General features: G+C 43.1%; 1 long non-coding RNA gene across 1 annotated transcript; it reads right to left on the reverse strand.

Annotated features, from left to right (window-relative positions):
• Positions 1 to 1,903: 1,903 nt before the first annotated feature.
• Positions 1,904 to 12,590, reverse strand: LOC142250246 (uncharacterized). Its single transcript, XR_012725162.1, has 3 exons — positions 12,441 to 12,590; positions 5,314 to 5,384; positions 1,904 to 2,160 (listed from the first exon to the last, which is right to left on the reverse strand). It is a non-coding gene; the product is annotated as an uncharacterized LOC142250246 (long non-coding RNA).
• Positions 12,591 to 16,836: the final 4,246 nt, after the last annotated feature.

Consider the following 16,836-nt stretch of genomic DNA (forward strand, 5'->3'; position numbering starts at 1 on the left):
GTCTTCCATGTGAGTCTCTGCTGCAGCCGATCATGCTTCTACAGTTGTTGTGACCCTAACAACCACACGATGGGAGTCTGTCCTAGACCTCCTGGTAATATTTTATCCGGATAAGACCCTATTGTGCATTTCGTTTTTGCTAGCTTTGCTTACCTGAATTTTGAATTCCGTCAGATTTGTTGACGCTTGGCCCCCCAATTTTGCAAGTTGAGATCTCCTTTTCGAAGACTAAGCTTGTTGAATAATTGTAAATGATCCGCATTACAGAACTAAAATGGACCCACACCCGTAAATGAAGGGTAAGGCCAGAGTCACACTTGCGAGTGCCTTGCGTGTAACTCGCGCGAGTCTCTCATTGAATCATCCGGCACGGACTCGCACTCTCCTGACAGGAGCGGGTCGGTTGCATGTATGTCTATGCAGCTGTAACGCCTGCCTGGATCCACAGACTCAGATGGGCTGTAACGGGGAGGCTAGAGGGAAGCCACTCACCAAGCAGGACCCCCAGAACCCGGAAATCCTTTAACCCCTACACAGGGATTTGGAATTACACAGGGAACTGGAGATCACTACCTGTGGAAGGCTGCAGTCCGATGAGAGTAGTAGTCAGGCAGTGTCAAACCAGGAATAGTGGAACAGGGACAGAATCGGCAGGCAGTGACGTAGTCAGCAAACGTAGCAGAGGTCAGATCCGGGTCGGGCAGCAAGGTACAAAAACAGTAGGCAGAAGAGTAGTCAAAACACACAGAAGTCAACACACAGGAATCACCAACAGAATAGGACCTAACAGGAGCCTGGAAAATCAGAACTATATCTGGCAGTAATCATGTGACAGGAGGGGAAATAAGAAGGGTGTGGTGTCATCCCATTGGCTGTAGCTGAACGCTGGCAACTTCAGCTGGAAGACACATGCCACACATGCCAGTCAGCCAGAGGTACTGCAGATCCCAAGCTAACCCAGCCCAGTGGATGATCGGAGCCTGCGCCCACTGGTGCCGCTGGCATCGACTCCTCTCCCATCACCAGCACCATCCACGGCAGGAACACGGCGTCGCCTGGCGATCGGAGCAGAAGTCGCTGGAGCAGACTCTGGCGGTGACGTAACAGCAGCTGAGATGCTCCTGTCCTGAGAGTATGAGTCCATGCCGGGTGATTCAATGAGAGACTCGTGCGAGTTACACGCAAGGCACTCGCAAGTGTGACTCTGGCCTTAGATCTGTGATGGCCGTTGGCTTCTCCCTACTGCCGCTCTTTCTTCTTATTCTTGCGCCATCAACTCTCCAATTCCTCTATCGTTGACGATTGACCTCATAGCTGTCATTTACCGATAGCTACCATGTATGCAGCCATTACTCTAGAATGTCCGTAAACAATGTTTAGTTCATGGTTCCGCGCCCCAGCTCCCCACTTTGGCTTCTCATTACTAATCTCTCTACCTCAATACCTTGTCCATTCGATGTCGTCGCCATCTGACACATTCTTTCTTCCCGGAAACCTCTAACACTTCGGCAACCAAATCTGTTTGCAGACAATGAATGGGATTAATTCTGAAAAGGTCTTTTTGATACAAGGGATACAATTTGTATCATGGATCTGACAAACTAAAGTGTCACCTAATGCAGAATTATGGAAAATAATTGGCTTTAAATGAAGTGTTGCGATTCGTTGTGATTGCATTAAATTCAAGAGACAGTTTTTAATTGTGGACACAAAATCAATTACAGTGGAAGGATAAATGATGGGTGGTGCAAACTGGTGCGGTATTTATTGCTTTAAAGGTCTTCTTTGTGCAATGTCAGGTCGGTTACGGAGGAGACAAAAATCTTCATTATTCTTCTTGGAATTGAATATATTTTATTGATGTAACATCTTCCTTTTCATCAGACGGTGGATCATCTCGGCAGAAAGCAGCCCGCCAGATAAGGGTGATCACTTACCTTTGTTCTGCTAATGAGGTTTTAAATTTTTACATGATCCAAACTGACAAAAATCTGCATGAGCGATAATTGGCTATTCAGCGAGCCGGCTCCTTCATTATGGGTTGTGTAAGTAGTCATTTGCAGATCTGAAGCTCGGAACAGGCGAGTGACTTTACAAATCTTCGGTGCAATGTGGTCATCCGTTAATATGTCAGGTTGAAGCTTCTCTCCGTGGAGCCGTCTGCCAATAATGAGAGATAATAATCAGACCATAAAAGTTTTAAAAAATCAGCTGCACAAATAATCCCAAGGTGATGACTTTCCTCTCTTGAAAAAATAATAATGGTCTAAAAAAATAGTAAAAAAAACATTCTTATATAAAGAATTTATGGTGACAACTCCCAAGAAATAATGTAACATGTAATAGGTTGTAGGATATTAAATATGCATCACCACTGAGTCGAGACGCCACAATTCGACCATTTTTCTTTTTAATATTTGGTCTCTATTAATTCTTTTGTCTACTAAGGGATTTTTGCCCCCTCGGGAAGGGATTTATAATACACGGATCCATAAAAGTGTCTGTACTGGCCGACCGTTGGGCAGAGCGTGGCCGGCACCACTTGGTTTCCTCGTCTTCTGTGTGACGGACTCGATTAGTACTAATATTGCAAAAAGATACAAGGTGATAAAGTTTCTACAATGGGAAATATCATTTGTAGTAGCAACAAGTTGTGATCAGTGAGAAATCCAAAAATTACAGACTTCTCCAATCACAAGATTTTCCTAATTTTTCTAGAGCTTTGCACATACCGTGGAGCCTATGTGGCACCAGTGTTCTTTAAAGAGGACCAACCACCAAGATTTTCCTATATAAACTAAAGCCAGTGCTATACTGGCACTATCAGGCTGATTCTATACATACAGTGCTATACTGGCACTATCAGGCTAAGTCTATACATACAGTGCTATACTGGCACTATCAGGCTGATTCTATATATACAGTGCTATACTGGCAATATCAGGCTGATTCTATACATACAGTGCTATACTGGCACTATCAGGCTGATTCTATACATACAGTGCTATACTGGCACTATCAGGCTGATTCTATACATACAGTGCTATACTGGCACTATCAGGCTGATTCTATACATACAGTGCTATACTGGCACTATCAGGCTGATTCTATACATACAGTGCTATACTGGCACTATCAGGCTGATTCTATACATACAGTGCTATACTGGCACTATCAGGCTGATTCTATACATACAGTGCTATACTGGCACTATCAGGCTGATTCTATACATACAGTGCTATACTGGCACTATCAGGCTGATTCTATACATACAGTGCTATACTGGCACTATCAGGCTGATTCTATACATACAGTGCTATACTGGCACTATCAGGCTGATTCTATACATACCTGTAGTTGTCAGCTCGGATGTATAGTTTCTGAAATATAGGCAAGTAAAGGTTGTGAAATGCACTGTTACTTGATTGATAGTTGCTGCAGAATATCTAATAGGTGGGTATGATGTTGCTAGATATTCCCACCCCTGTCTGCCTGCCTGTCCTTCCTTCCTTCTGTCCTTTATCCCTCCTTCCTCCCCCTGTAATAACAGAACACAGGGGGAGGAAGGACAGGCAGGCAGACAGGGGCGTGAATAACTAGCAAAACCCGACCCACCGCTTAGATATGATGATGGAATCCCTTTACATTTTTGACCAACAAGCATGGTAACCATTGTAAGGTTTAAAGGGAATCTGTCATGTGATTTTCTGGTACAATACTAACCATTAGTATTGTACCAGAAAATCACCTGACATATTCCCTTTAACCCTTACAATGTTTACCATGTTAAAATAGGGCTTAAAGAGACCTTTCAGGATCAGCAAGTTGTATTGCTCTATGTTATCCTGTTATCTTGTTGTAAGCTTCTAGAATTCAGTGTGAGATAGTAACTAGTCAACTGTATGTAAATACAAACTGCATATTCACTGCTCCCCCTCCCATCTCTCAGTGCTGGTGTCAGTCATAGTAAACTGAACTGAAATTGCACTACTGCCCGCACCCATACCCCCTCCCACCTCTCGGCAGTGATAGTGAATGCACTGGGAGGTGGGAAGCAGTGAATATGCAAATTATGTTTAGATACACTTGACTAGCCTGCAGGAGACACTGAATTCTAGAGAGTTAACAACAAGATACCAGGATAAGGTAGAGCAATAAAACTGACTGATACTGAAAGGTCTCCTTAAACCTGTGACTTTAACCCCTGCCCTGGTGGCTAGGCAGCTCATCGGTAGCTATATTATTAATACTGGACACCAGCAGCGTGTGGGTGTTTAGGTATTAGATTGCTGAGACTAGTTTTCCCCATTGCTATACTCTTGTTTTTTGCTGCAGTGAACTGTCGGCAATTATCTCACTGCTGGGAGCCATGGGCGGCTCCTTCTATATAGATCCAGCAGACGGACTCTAGCTGCCAGTTAATAGTTTGTGGTCAGCTAGTGATATAGGGTCTCTTTCTTGGCTTCTGTGTCTGTTTGGTCTTTCACGTATTCTGACTCTGGTTTGGTTCCTAATTTTATCCTTGACGTGACCTTCGGCTATGACCCTGGTTGGCGACCATTCCTGCCTCTGCTTTACACTTTTGGACAGCAGCTCTTCCGTGGTAGCAATCCACTGGACCTCCCTCGTTGTAAGACCAGATCTTTGTATAGGGATAGAGGCCGTCAGGGTTTCTCTGGAATCTTCCAGTTGGAGTCACTTGTGCCAAGTCTGTCGGAGGTAGACTTTTTTGAGTCTTTGACCCAAGACAGGTGCAAGGGTTTTAGCTTCGTAAATTTACCAAAGTTTTTTGAGATATTGAATAGTTTCTGGTGCCTTTAGTCTACAGAGAAGCTACTGGCCCAATCCCATGATATAAACCCTTCAGATCTCTATGTACTATGGAAGACGATCTACAAGTCCGAATTCTGATGGAGAAAGAGTTGTGTCCCATTAATGATTACAATTAATAATGTAAACTCTCTCATGTATAGTAAAGTGTTAACAAGTGCTAATTGTTGGGAGAAATATAATAATCTATATCGCGCTACCTTTATCCCTGGTGTTTAGAAGTAATGGATTTTCAGCATTGTAACATTGAGCCTTTCATCCATCAATACAGACAGGGACAAATGGGATCCAGATGTCCTCTTCAGTCTATGTGTACAGTCTTTACTCTAAACAACCCCATAATTAGTAATAGCCTAATGAATCAATGAGAAGTCTAATTACTGTTTGGACAGGATACGTTCCATCAAGACGCGAGTCAAAAAATGTTCCCTCCACTCGACAGATGTGTGTGTGGCCGGGAGCCCCGGAACGTCCACAACTTACTTTACCAGTTCAGTTGTGTTTCTCACTATTTAGAGTCGACGTGATTGATGTCATTATCGGGCGTCCGGAGTCTGGAGAAAGGGAGGAAATTGTTATAATGTGGCAATTTTCTACATGTATAATATGTAACTACAGGAGGAGAAACCGCAAACACAAAGAGACAAAGAGAAGAGCGCGTCCGATAATCATTGTTACATAATAACAGATAAAAGACTGCGGTCCATCCAGTCACTTTTCCTCCATCAGTTACACATTCTCTATCACTACATTATTTATGAAGCACAAAGCCATTTGTTGTGAGAAAAGCATCTGGCCCCTATATAAATGCTGTTATACTGTCCACCATCACTACCTCTGGTGGGCGGCATTCCACAGTCTGACTGCTCTAACTGAAAAGAACCCTTCAGACCTTACTAGAAACATTAAACATATATCTTTATTCAAAACCACCTAGAAAAATCTATCCACAAAAGACAAACATAGACATATACCAAATGCTTAAAAATAAGGTATCAGTAAGGAGCCCGTAGATAAGGGCATATGTGCATGGGGCCAGCTAACTGTTTCCAAAGGAGGGTAATTGCCTTACCTTATCAATGGAGGTTTAGCACCCTAAATTATCAATGTGGTGCCCCCATTTCACAACGGCTATCCCTATTAACTGACCCTGATCTCCCTAGTCTATCACAGAATGGAATAAGACTGGTCTGAGGTGCATGGACAGTATCCAGTATATATATATACCCCCTGCATAGATCAGTACAGCACCATTATCCAGTGACTACAGAGTATTATTACTGCAGGTCTGTGTATTTGTGTGTGTACATGGGTGTATCTGTGTGTATATTGGCATTTATATGGATGTGTATGTGTGTATACATATATGTGTGTATGTGTATATATGTATGTGTGTATATGTGTGTGTACATGGGTGTATCTGTGTGTATATGAATGCGTATGTGTGTATACAGTACATGTGTGTGTGTGTGTGTGTGTATGTATGTGTATATATGTATGTGTGTATATGTCTGTGTGTGTGGGTGTGTATATAGTGAGGAAAATATGTATTTGCTCCTCTGCTGATTTTGCAGTTTTCCACCCACAAAGAATGGAGCGGGCTGTAATTTTTATTGTAGGTAACTTTACCTGTGACAGAATAAAAAAGAAACTCCAGAAAATTCCATTGTATGATTTATAAATAATTAATTTGCATTTTATTGAATAAAATAAGTATTTAATCACCAACCGACCAGCAGGAATTCTGTTCTCCCAGACCTGTTATGTTTTCTCCTACTCTGTACTCATTACCTGGATTCATTGCACCTGTTTGACCTCGTAACCTGTATAAAATACACTGTCCACACACTCAATCACACTACAACCTCTCCACCATGGCCAAGATTAAAGAGCTGTTTAAGGACACCTGGGACAAAATTGTAGTCCTGCACAAGGCTGGCATGAGCTACAGGACAATAGGCAAGCAGCTTGGTGAAAAGGCAACAACTGTTGGTGCAATTATTAGAAAATGGAAGAAACAGAAGATGACTGTCAATCTTTCTCGGTTTGGAGCTCCATGCAGGATCTCACCTCGTGGGGTAAGTATGATTCTGAGAAAGGTCAGGAATCAGCCCAGAACCACACGGGAAGACCTGGTCAATGATCTGAAGAGAGCTGGGACCACAGTCTCAAAGATTACAGATAGTAACACACAATGCTGTCATGGATTAAAATCCAGCAGGGCATGCAAGGTCGCCTTGCTCATGCCAGCACATGACCAGGCTCATTTGACGTTCTCCAATGACCATCTGGATGACCCTGAGGAGGAATTGGAGAAGGTCATGTGCTCAGATGAAACCAAAATAGAACTTTTTGGTATCAACTCCACTCGTCGTATTTGGAGGAATAAGGATGAGTACAACCCCAAGAACATCATCCAAACCGTGAATCATAGAGGTGGATATATCAGTCTTTGAGGATGCTTTGCGGCAAAGGGGACAAGGCGACAGATGTATGCAAAGTACCGTGGAATTAATAACGCTAGATAAATGAATAAATATTATTATTATTATTATATCGTATTGAAGGGTGAAGGATGGGGTCATGTATCATGAGATTTTGACCAACAACCTCATTGCTTCAGTAAGAGCTTTGAAGATGGGTCATGGCTGGGTCTTCAAGCATGACAATGACGTGAAACACTCAGCCAAGACAACTAAGGAGCGGTTCCAGAAAAAGCACTTCAAGGTCCTGGAGTGGCCATGCTAGTCTCCAGACCCGAACCCAATAGAGAATCTTTGGAGGAGCTAAAACTCAATGTTGTCCAGCGACAGTCCCAAAACCTGAAAGATCCAGAGAAGATCTGTATGGAGGAGTGACCTGAAAGATCTGGAGAAGATCAGTATGAAGCAAATGTAAAAACTTAGCTCTCAAGATAAATGTGAATAGTGGTCTTTTATTGAGAAGAAGTTGTAGGACCAGCACAAGCACAGACGTTTCGATCAAAGACCTGCATCAGTGTGTGTGCAGGGGGTCCTCAGAAGATGTAGCAACTGGTGTAGTCAGGTATGACGCAGTGTCCATCGCTATCAATGTGGCAGTATGAAAGAGTGACCTGAAAGATCTGTATGGAGGAGTGACCTAAAAGATCTGGAGAAGATCTGTATGGGGGAGTGACCCGAAAGATCTGGAGAAGATCTGTATGGAGGAGCGACCTGAAAGATCTGGAGATCTGTATGGGGGAGTGACCTGAAAGATCTGGAGAAGATCTGTATGGAGGTGCGACCTGAAAGATCTGGAGAAGATCTGTATGGAGGAACGACCTGAAGGATCTGGAAAAGATCTGTACGGAGGAGTGACCTGAAATATCTGGAGAAGATCTGTATGGAGGAGTGACCTGAAAGATCTGGAGAAGATCTGTATGGAGGAGTGACCTGAAAGATCTGGAGAAGATCTTTATGGGGGAGTGACCTGAAAGATCTGGAGAAGATCTGTATGGAGGAGCGACCTGAAAGATCTGGAGACGATCTGTATGGGGGAGTGATCTGAAAGATCTGGAGAAGATCTGTATGGGGGAGTGATCTGAGAGATCTGGAGAAGATCTGTATGGAGGAGTGACCTGAAAGATCTGGAGAAGATCTGTATGGAGGAACGACCTGAAAGATCTGGAGAAGATCTGTATGGAGGAGCGACCTGAAAGATCTGGAGAAGATCTGTATGGGGGAGTGACCTGAAAGATCTGGAGAAGATCTGTATGGAGGAGCGACCTGAAAGATCTGGAGAAGATCTGTATGGGGGAGTGATCAGAAAGATCTGGAGAAGATCTGTATGGGGGAGTGATCTGAGAGATCTGGAGAAGATCTGTATGGAGGAGTGACCTGAAAGATCTGGAGAAGATCTGTATGGAGGAACGACCTGAAAGATCTGGAGAAGATCTGTATGGAGGAGCGACCTGAAAGATCTGGAGAAGATCTGTATGGGGGAGTGACCTGAAAGATCTGGAGAAGATCTGTATGGAGGAGCGACCTGAAAGATCTGGAGAAGATCTGTATGGGGGAGTGACCTGAAAGATCTGGAGAAGATCTGTATGGAGGAGCGACCTGAAAGATCTGGAGAAGATCTGTATGGGGGAGAGACCTGAAAGATCTGGAGAAGATCTGTATGGAGGAGCGACCTGAAAGATCTGGAGAAGATCTGTATGGGGGAGTGACCTGAAGATCTGTATGGAGGAGCGACCTGAAAGATCTGGAGAAGATCTGTATGGGGGAGTGATCTGAAAGATCTGGAGAAGATCTGTATGGGGGAGTGATCTGAGAGATCTGGAGAAGATCTGTATGGAGGAGTGATCTGGAGAAGATCTGTATGGAGGAGGGACCTGAGAGATCTGGAGAAGATCTGTATGGAGGAGTGATCTGAAAGATCTGGAGAAGATCTTTGTGGAGGAGAGACCTGAAAGATCTGGAGAAGATCTGTATGGGGGAGTGACCTGAAAGATCTGGAGAAGATCTGTATGGAGGAGCGACCTGAAAGATCTGGAGAAGATCTGTATGGGGGAGTGACCTGAAAGATCTGGAGAAGATCTGTATGGAGGAGTGACCTGAAAGATCTGGAGAAGATCTGTATGGGGGAGTGACCTGAAAGATCTGGAGAAGATCTGTATGGGGGAGTGATCTGAAAGATCTGGAGAAGATCTGTATGGGGGAGTGACCTGAAAGATCTGGAGAAGATCTGTATGGAGGAGCGACCTGAAAGATCTGGAGAAGATCTGTATGGGGGAGTGACCTGAAAGATCTGGAGAAGATCTGTATGGAGGAGCGACCTGAAAGATCTGGAGAAGATCTGTATGGGGGAGTGACCTGAAAGATCTGGAGAAGATCTGTATGGAGGAGCGACCTGAAAGATCTGGAGAAGATCTGTATGGGGGAGTGATCTGAAAGATCTGGAGAAGATCTGTATGGGGGAGTGACCTGAAAGATCTGGAGAAGATCTGTATGGGGGAGTGACCTGAAAGATCTGGAGAAGATCTGTATGGAGGAGCGACCTGAAAGATCTGGAGAAGATCTGTATGGGGGAGTGACCTGAAAGATCTGGAGAAGATCTGTATGGAGGAGCGACCTGAAAGATCTGGAGAAGATCTGTATGGGGGAGTGACCTGAAAGATCTGGAGAAGATCTGTATGGGGGAGTGACCTGAAAGATCTGGAGAAGATCTGTATGGGGGAGTGACCTGAAAGATCTGGAGAAGATCTGTATGGGGGAGTGACCTGAAAGATCTGGAGAAGATCTGTATGGGGGAGTGATCTGAGAGATCTGGAGAAGATCTGTATGGAGGAGTGACCTGAGAGATCTGGAGAAGATCTGTATGGAGGAGTGACCTGAAAGATCTGAAGAAGATCTGTATGGAGGAGTGACCTGAAAGATCTGGAGAAGATCTGTATGGAGGAGTGACCTGAAAGATCTGGAGAAGATCTTTGTGGAGGAGTCACCAAAATCCCTGCTGTAGTGTGTAGTGTAAAGCTGGTCAAGACCTACCGGAAACGTCCGACCTCTGTAACTGCAAACAAAGGTTTCTACCAAATATTAAGTTCGTTTTTTCTATTGTATCAAATATTATTTCATGTAATAAAAGGCAAATTAATTATTTATAAATCAGATAATGGGATTCTCTGGATTTGTTTTTTATTCTGTCACAGTAGAAGTTACCTACGATAAAAATGACAGATCTCTCCATTCTTTGTAGGTGGATAAACTGCAAAATTGGCAGAAGATCAAATATTTATCTTTCTTTGTGTGTACATAGGTGTGTTTGTGTGTATGGGTTTGTGGGTGTAAATAGATGTATTTGTGTATGTGTATATGTGTGTAGATGGGTGTGTATGTATATATATATATATATATATATATATATATATATATATATATATATAGAGTATACATGTGTGTATGAGTATATGACTCTGTGTGCTCCCACATTTCCCCCCCCTCTGCTTATACTCTATGTATACTTTACACTCTTTAGTAACAGATATGAAGTTGTTCTTAAAACTCAATATTTTTCCTGACAATAACTTTTTTCTGACATATTTTTCCTTTCACACATTTTGCATTGTTATAAAAAGCTGTTTAGTAAAATATTATTCTCTGCAGCAGATTAATCGTCATTATTACAATATGTACTGACCTAGAAAGCAGAATTCAGTGTAAATCCCGAAGTTTACCTTATTTTACCCAGAAAAGCTCTATTGTGTCATGGAAACAGGCTAAATTACATTACAGAGCTCAAAAGTGGCCTGCAGGCATGAACAGCGGCCTGTCAGGTGCTGCCGAGCTGTATCTAAGCCTATCATGTATGATACTCTCTGATGAGCTGTATCTAAGCCTATCCTGTGTGATACTGTCTGCTGGGCTGTGTATCTAATCCTATCCTGTGTGATACTGTCTGCTGAGCTGTGTATCTAATCCTATCCTCTGTGATACTGTCTGCTGAGCTGTGTATTTAATCCTATCCTGTGTGATACTGTCTGCTGGGCTCTGTATCTAATCCTCTCCTGTGTGATACTGTCTGCTGAGCCGTGTATCTAATCCATCCTGTGTGATACTGTATGCTGGGCTCTGTATCTAATCCTCTCCTGTGTGATACTGTTTGCTGAGCTGTGTATCTAATCCTATCCTGTGTGATACTGTTTGCTGAGCCGTGTATCTAATCCTCTCCTGTGTGATACTGTCTGCTGAGCCGTGTATCTAATCCTATCCTGTGTGATACTGTTTGCTGAGCTGTGTATCTAATCCTATCCTGTGTGATACGGTCTGCTGAGCTGTGTATCTAATCCTATCCTGTGTGATACTGTCTGCTGAGCTGTGTATCTAATCCTATCCTGTGTGATACAGTCTGCTGGGCTGTGTATCTAATCCTATCCTGTGTGATACTGTCTGCTGAGCTTTGTATCTAATCCTATCCTGTGTGATACTGTTTGCTGAGCTGTGTATCTAATCCTATCCTGTGTGATACGGTCTGCTGGGCTCTGTATCTAATCCTCTCCTGTGTGATACGGTCTGCTGGGCTCTGTATCTAATCCTCTCCTGTGTGATACGGTCTGCTGGGCTCTGTATCTAATCCTCTCCTGTGTGATACGGTCTGCTGGGCTCTGTATCTAATCCTATCCTGTGTGATACTGTCTGCTGAGCTGTGTATCTAATCCTATCCTGTGTGATACTGTCTGCTGAGCTGTGTATCTAATCCTATCCTATGTAAAACAAAGTTTCTTAACTCCCCTCTGATTTTCCCAGGCTCCACACTGGCCCTCCCCAGCCCTCTTTGACCCTCCTCGGCCCTCCTCGGCTCTCCTCAGCCTTCCCAGACTCTCCACAGCTTCCCTGACCCTCAACCTCCTTCCCAACTCTCTCCAGTCCTTCCTGACCCTTCCCGGCCCTCACAGACTCTTCACGGCCCTTCCTGACACTGCTCTGCCCTCTTAGACCTTCCATGGCCTTCCGTGACCCTCCCCAGCCCTCCCTGAACCTCCTCGGCCTTCCCAGACCTTCTTCGGACCTTCCTCGGACCTTCCTGACCCTCCCCGGCTGTCCCTGGCTCTCCCTAACCCTCCCATGCAGGGCCTCTGATTGAATAATTACCTTGTGTGTAATATTAATCCATCCTCGGCACCATCCTGATCTCCCGGGACTTTTCACTGGTGATTAGATTATTTTGCCATGGTGCTTTCTACCCTCATGTCCTTGTTTTCAATCTTGAGCCCACCCATAGTCACACTCCTCATGGTCCCATCTGTGTGCCCAGAGACACAAGCAGAGCATGTAACAAGCTGTCGGAGTGATGTCATTGCCCGAGGAATGAAGAATGTTCTATATCTATGATGATGTCATTAAGGAAGAAGGTCCAGGCAAGGCACTACTGTGACATTCACTGCGGAAACAACCGACCAGAACAAAACGCCTTAGTAACACAACACTTTATGGCAAACTTTGAAGCAAAACTCAGATTGTGGTCATGGTATGTAGTTAGGAAGAGTCTGGCGAAGAATTCAAATCCTAAAAAACAATATTATTTACCGTGATGGCGGCTGCACTATGGTGTCCTCATACGATCAGCGCCACTGGCCACATCAGCGAAGACTAAAAGCAACATGATTGCTACATTTCCGTAGTCCTTGGCTCCTCCATCTTCCTAATTTTATTATTTATTATTAGACCCTGTACATAGCCTTTTCCACAGAAAAAAATGCTTAATATTTAAAGAATAAGAAGAGCAGGTAGGTAACGCAGCAACATAGAAATGACTATATGTAACTATTAAATATTATTTATCCCACACCTTGAGAAAAAAAAAATAATTCCAATCCTTTTTTCTTCATTTTGCCATCCAAAACAAAAAGGACAAGTGAAGAAATAGTCTTTTGAAGCCCAAAATGATAACAGCTTACCCCAGAAAAAAAGCTCATACAAGGCCCCAGAGATAGAAAAACAAAAAATATGGTGAGACTGACATTGTCAAAAATTTGTAAAAAAAAAATATAAAAACAATATCAAATTTATTTTTAAAATAAAATGTATTATATACGACTCATGAAAAACAACAGAAAAATAATAATAAAGAAATAATAATAATAATAATAATAATAATAATAATACGTATACTGTGTCAAAAAACAAACCTGAACTTGTTGACAAAACTATAAAAAGTTATTTCTCTAGGAAAAGGGCAAAGCAGAAACAGACACAAGATGCTGCCGTCTTAATAGGATAAACCCTGCTGCGTCCCGGGGGGTGTGAGATCATTGTATCGTTAATTATCATTTTATAGACAACATGTTCACAAATCGAGCTGTTAAGTCTGCAGGTAATTTTTACAAATTACAGATATTTGTGAAGAGCAGATTTTTCATAGCTCTTCATGTACAAAGAGTAACACAGGATTGTGATAAGCTGCTCGGGGGTCCACAAAGCTCCTTGTGAATTTGGTGACTAATAGGTAACAGAAATGAGGGATCTCACACATGTCAAAAAGAACATATGCCCCATACATACAGTATGAGATGCATACAGCCACTTATATACATTTCTGAGCCCCTACATAGCCTTCTATGAACCCACACATAGTCTCCTATATACAGTATGAGGCCCCACATAGCCCCGATATACAGTATGATCCCCACATACCCCATATATACAGTAGTATATACAGTATGAGTCCCCACATATCCCCTATATACAGTATGATCCCCCATAGAGTCCCTATATACAGAATGTACCTCCAAATAGCCCCTATATACAGTATGATCCCCACATACCCCTTATATATAGTATGAGCCCCCACATAGCTCCTATATATAGTATGCACCCCCACATAGCCCCTATATACAATATGAGCCCCCACATAGCCCCTATATAAAGTATGAGCCTCACATAGCCTCCTATATACAGTATGATCCCCACATACCTCTTATATATAGTATGAGCCCCCACATAGCCTCCTATATACAGTATGAACCCCCACATAGCCTCCTATATACAGTATGATCCCCACATAACCCTTATATATAGTATGAGCCCCCACATAGCCTCCTATATACAGTATGTATGATCCCCCACATAGCCCTTATATACACTGTGTGCAGAATTATTAGGCAGATGAGTATTTTGATCACATGATGCTTTTTATACATGTCGTCCTACTCCAAGCTGTATAGGCCGAGAGCCAACTACCAATTAAGTAAACCCGGTGATGTGCATCTGTGTAATGAGGAGGGGTGCAGTGTAATGACATCAACACCCTATATAAGGGGGGCTTAATTATTAGGCGACTTCCTTTCCTTTGGCAAAATGGGTCAGAAGAGAGATTTGACTGGCTCTGAAGAGTCCATATTGTGAGCTGTCTTGCAGAGGGACGCAGCAGTCTTGAAATTGCCAAACCTTTGAAGCGTGATCACCGAACAATCAAGCGTTTCATGGCAAATAGCCAACAGGGTCGCAAGAAGCGTGCTGGGCAAAAAAAGGCGCAAAATAACTGCCCATGAATTGAGGAAAATCAAGCGTGAAGCTGCCAAGATGCCATTTGCCACCAGTTTGGCCATATTTCAGAGCTGCAACGTTACTGGAGTATCAAAAAGCACAAGGTGTGCCGTACTCAGGGACTTGGCCAAGGTAAGGAAGGCTGAAAACCACCACCTCTGATCAAGGAACATAAGATAAAACCTCAAGACTGGGCCAAGAAATATCTTAAGACTGATTTTTTTCAGGTTTTATGGACTGATGACATGAGAGTGACTCTTGATAATCCAGATGGATGGGCCAGAGGCTGGATCAGTAAAGGGCAGAGAGCTCCACTCCTACTCAGACGTCAGCAAGGTGGAGGTGGGCACTGGTATGGGCTGGGATCATCAAAGATCAACTTGTGGGACCTTTTCAGGTTGAGGATGGAGTGAAGCTCAACTCCCAGCCCTACTGCCAGTTTCTGGAAGACAACTTCTTCAAGCAGTGGCACAGGAAGAAGTTGGTATCATCCAAGAAAACCATGATTTTCATGCAGGACAATGCTCCATCACATGCATCCAACTACTCCACAGCGTGGCTGGCCAGTAAAGGTCTAAAAGATGAAAAAATAATGACATGGCCCCCTTGCTCACCTGATCTGAACCCCATAGAGAACCTGTGGTCCCTCATAAAATGTGAGATCTACAGGGAGGGAAAACAGTCCACCTCTGGGAGCAGTGTCTGGAGGCTGTGGTGGCTGCTGCACGCAATGTTGAGCGTAAACAGATCAATGACACAATCTATGGATGCTCGGCTGCTGAGGGTCATCAGAAAGAAAGGGGGTGATATTGGGCACTAATGTTTTTGAGTTTTGTTTTTGCATGTCAGAAATGTTTATTTCTAAATTTTGAGTTGGGAATAGATTTGGTTTTTATTAAGTTGCCTAATAATTCTGCACAGTAATAGTTACCTGCACAAACAGATCCTCCTAAGAAGCCAAATCTAAAAAAACCCTCTAAAATATAACTTGCCTAATAATTCTGCACACAGTGTACAGCATGATCCCCCACATAGCCTCCTATATACAGTATAAGCACCCACATAGCTTCCCATATACAGTATGATATCCCACATAGCCTCCTATATACAGTATGAGCCCCACATAGCCTCCTATATACAGTATGAGCCCCACATAGCCTCCTATATACAGTATGAACCCCCACATAGCCTCCTATATACAGTATGAACCCCCACATAGCCTCCTATATATAGTATGAGCCCCACATAGCCTCCTATATACAGTATGAGCCCACACATAGCCTCCTATATACAGTATGAGCCCTCACATAGCCTCCTATATACAGTATGAGCCCCACATAGCCTCCTATATACAGTATGAGTCCCCACATAGCCTCCTATATACAGTATGAACCCCCACATAGAAAATTAGGTGTATTTGCCAACATGGATGATTTTAAGTTTGCAACACAATGAGTAAGACTTATGATTTTGGGAATATATAATGACACATGACATCAGGCCAGAGTCTTTGGTACTGTATCTAAGCTCCTATTGAAGTCAGTGAGAGCTGAGCTGCAGTACCTAAGAATCATCCCGACACAGGGTACAGCGCTGTGCACTCTGTGAATGAGCTGCTTAGCACTGCACTCAGTCATATGAGGCACAAAGCACATATTAATGTTTATGGCGCGCGTCGTGCCCTGTGTGATCACGTGGAGCTTAGTGAGAAGCTTTCCATACCGTAGAATAAAGCAGATGAAGCAGAATATCAGAGATCCGGCTGCCAATGTGAATGTGCATGCAGTGAATTACAAAATACTGAGATTCAGATTCATCAGAATTTATATTTTGAAGATTCATAATGACTTTGATTTCTTATAAATATTGTTTTTCTGGTAGCAATTTCCAGGTGTCATATCTCCATCAATCTGATATTGGAGGTCCATCCTAAGGATAATATCTCCTTCATTGTTAGTGTTTTTCTTCTTTTACTGCTATTTTGATTTTTAAGGGACGCTGA

Source organism: Anomaloglossus baeobatrachus, chromosome 9 (genome assembly GCF_048569485.1).
Source record: "Anomaloglossus baeobatrachus isolate aAnoBae1 chromosome 9, aAnoBae1.hap1, whole genome shotgun sequence".
In the NCBI taxonomy this organism is placed as follows: Eukaryota; Metazoa; Chordata; class Amphibia; order Anura; family Aromobatidae; genus Anomaloglossus; species Anomaloglossus baeobatrachus.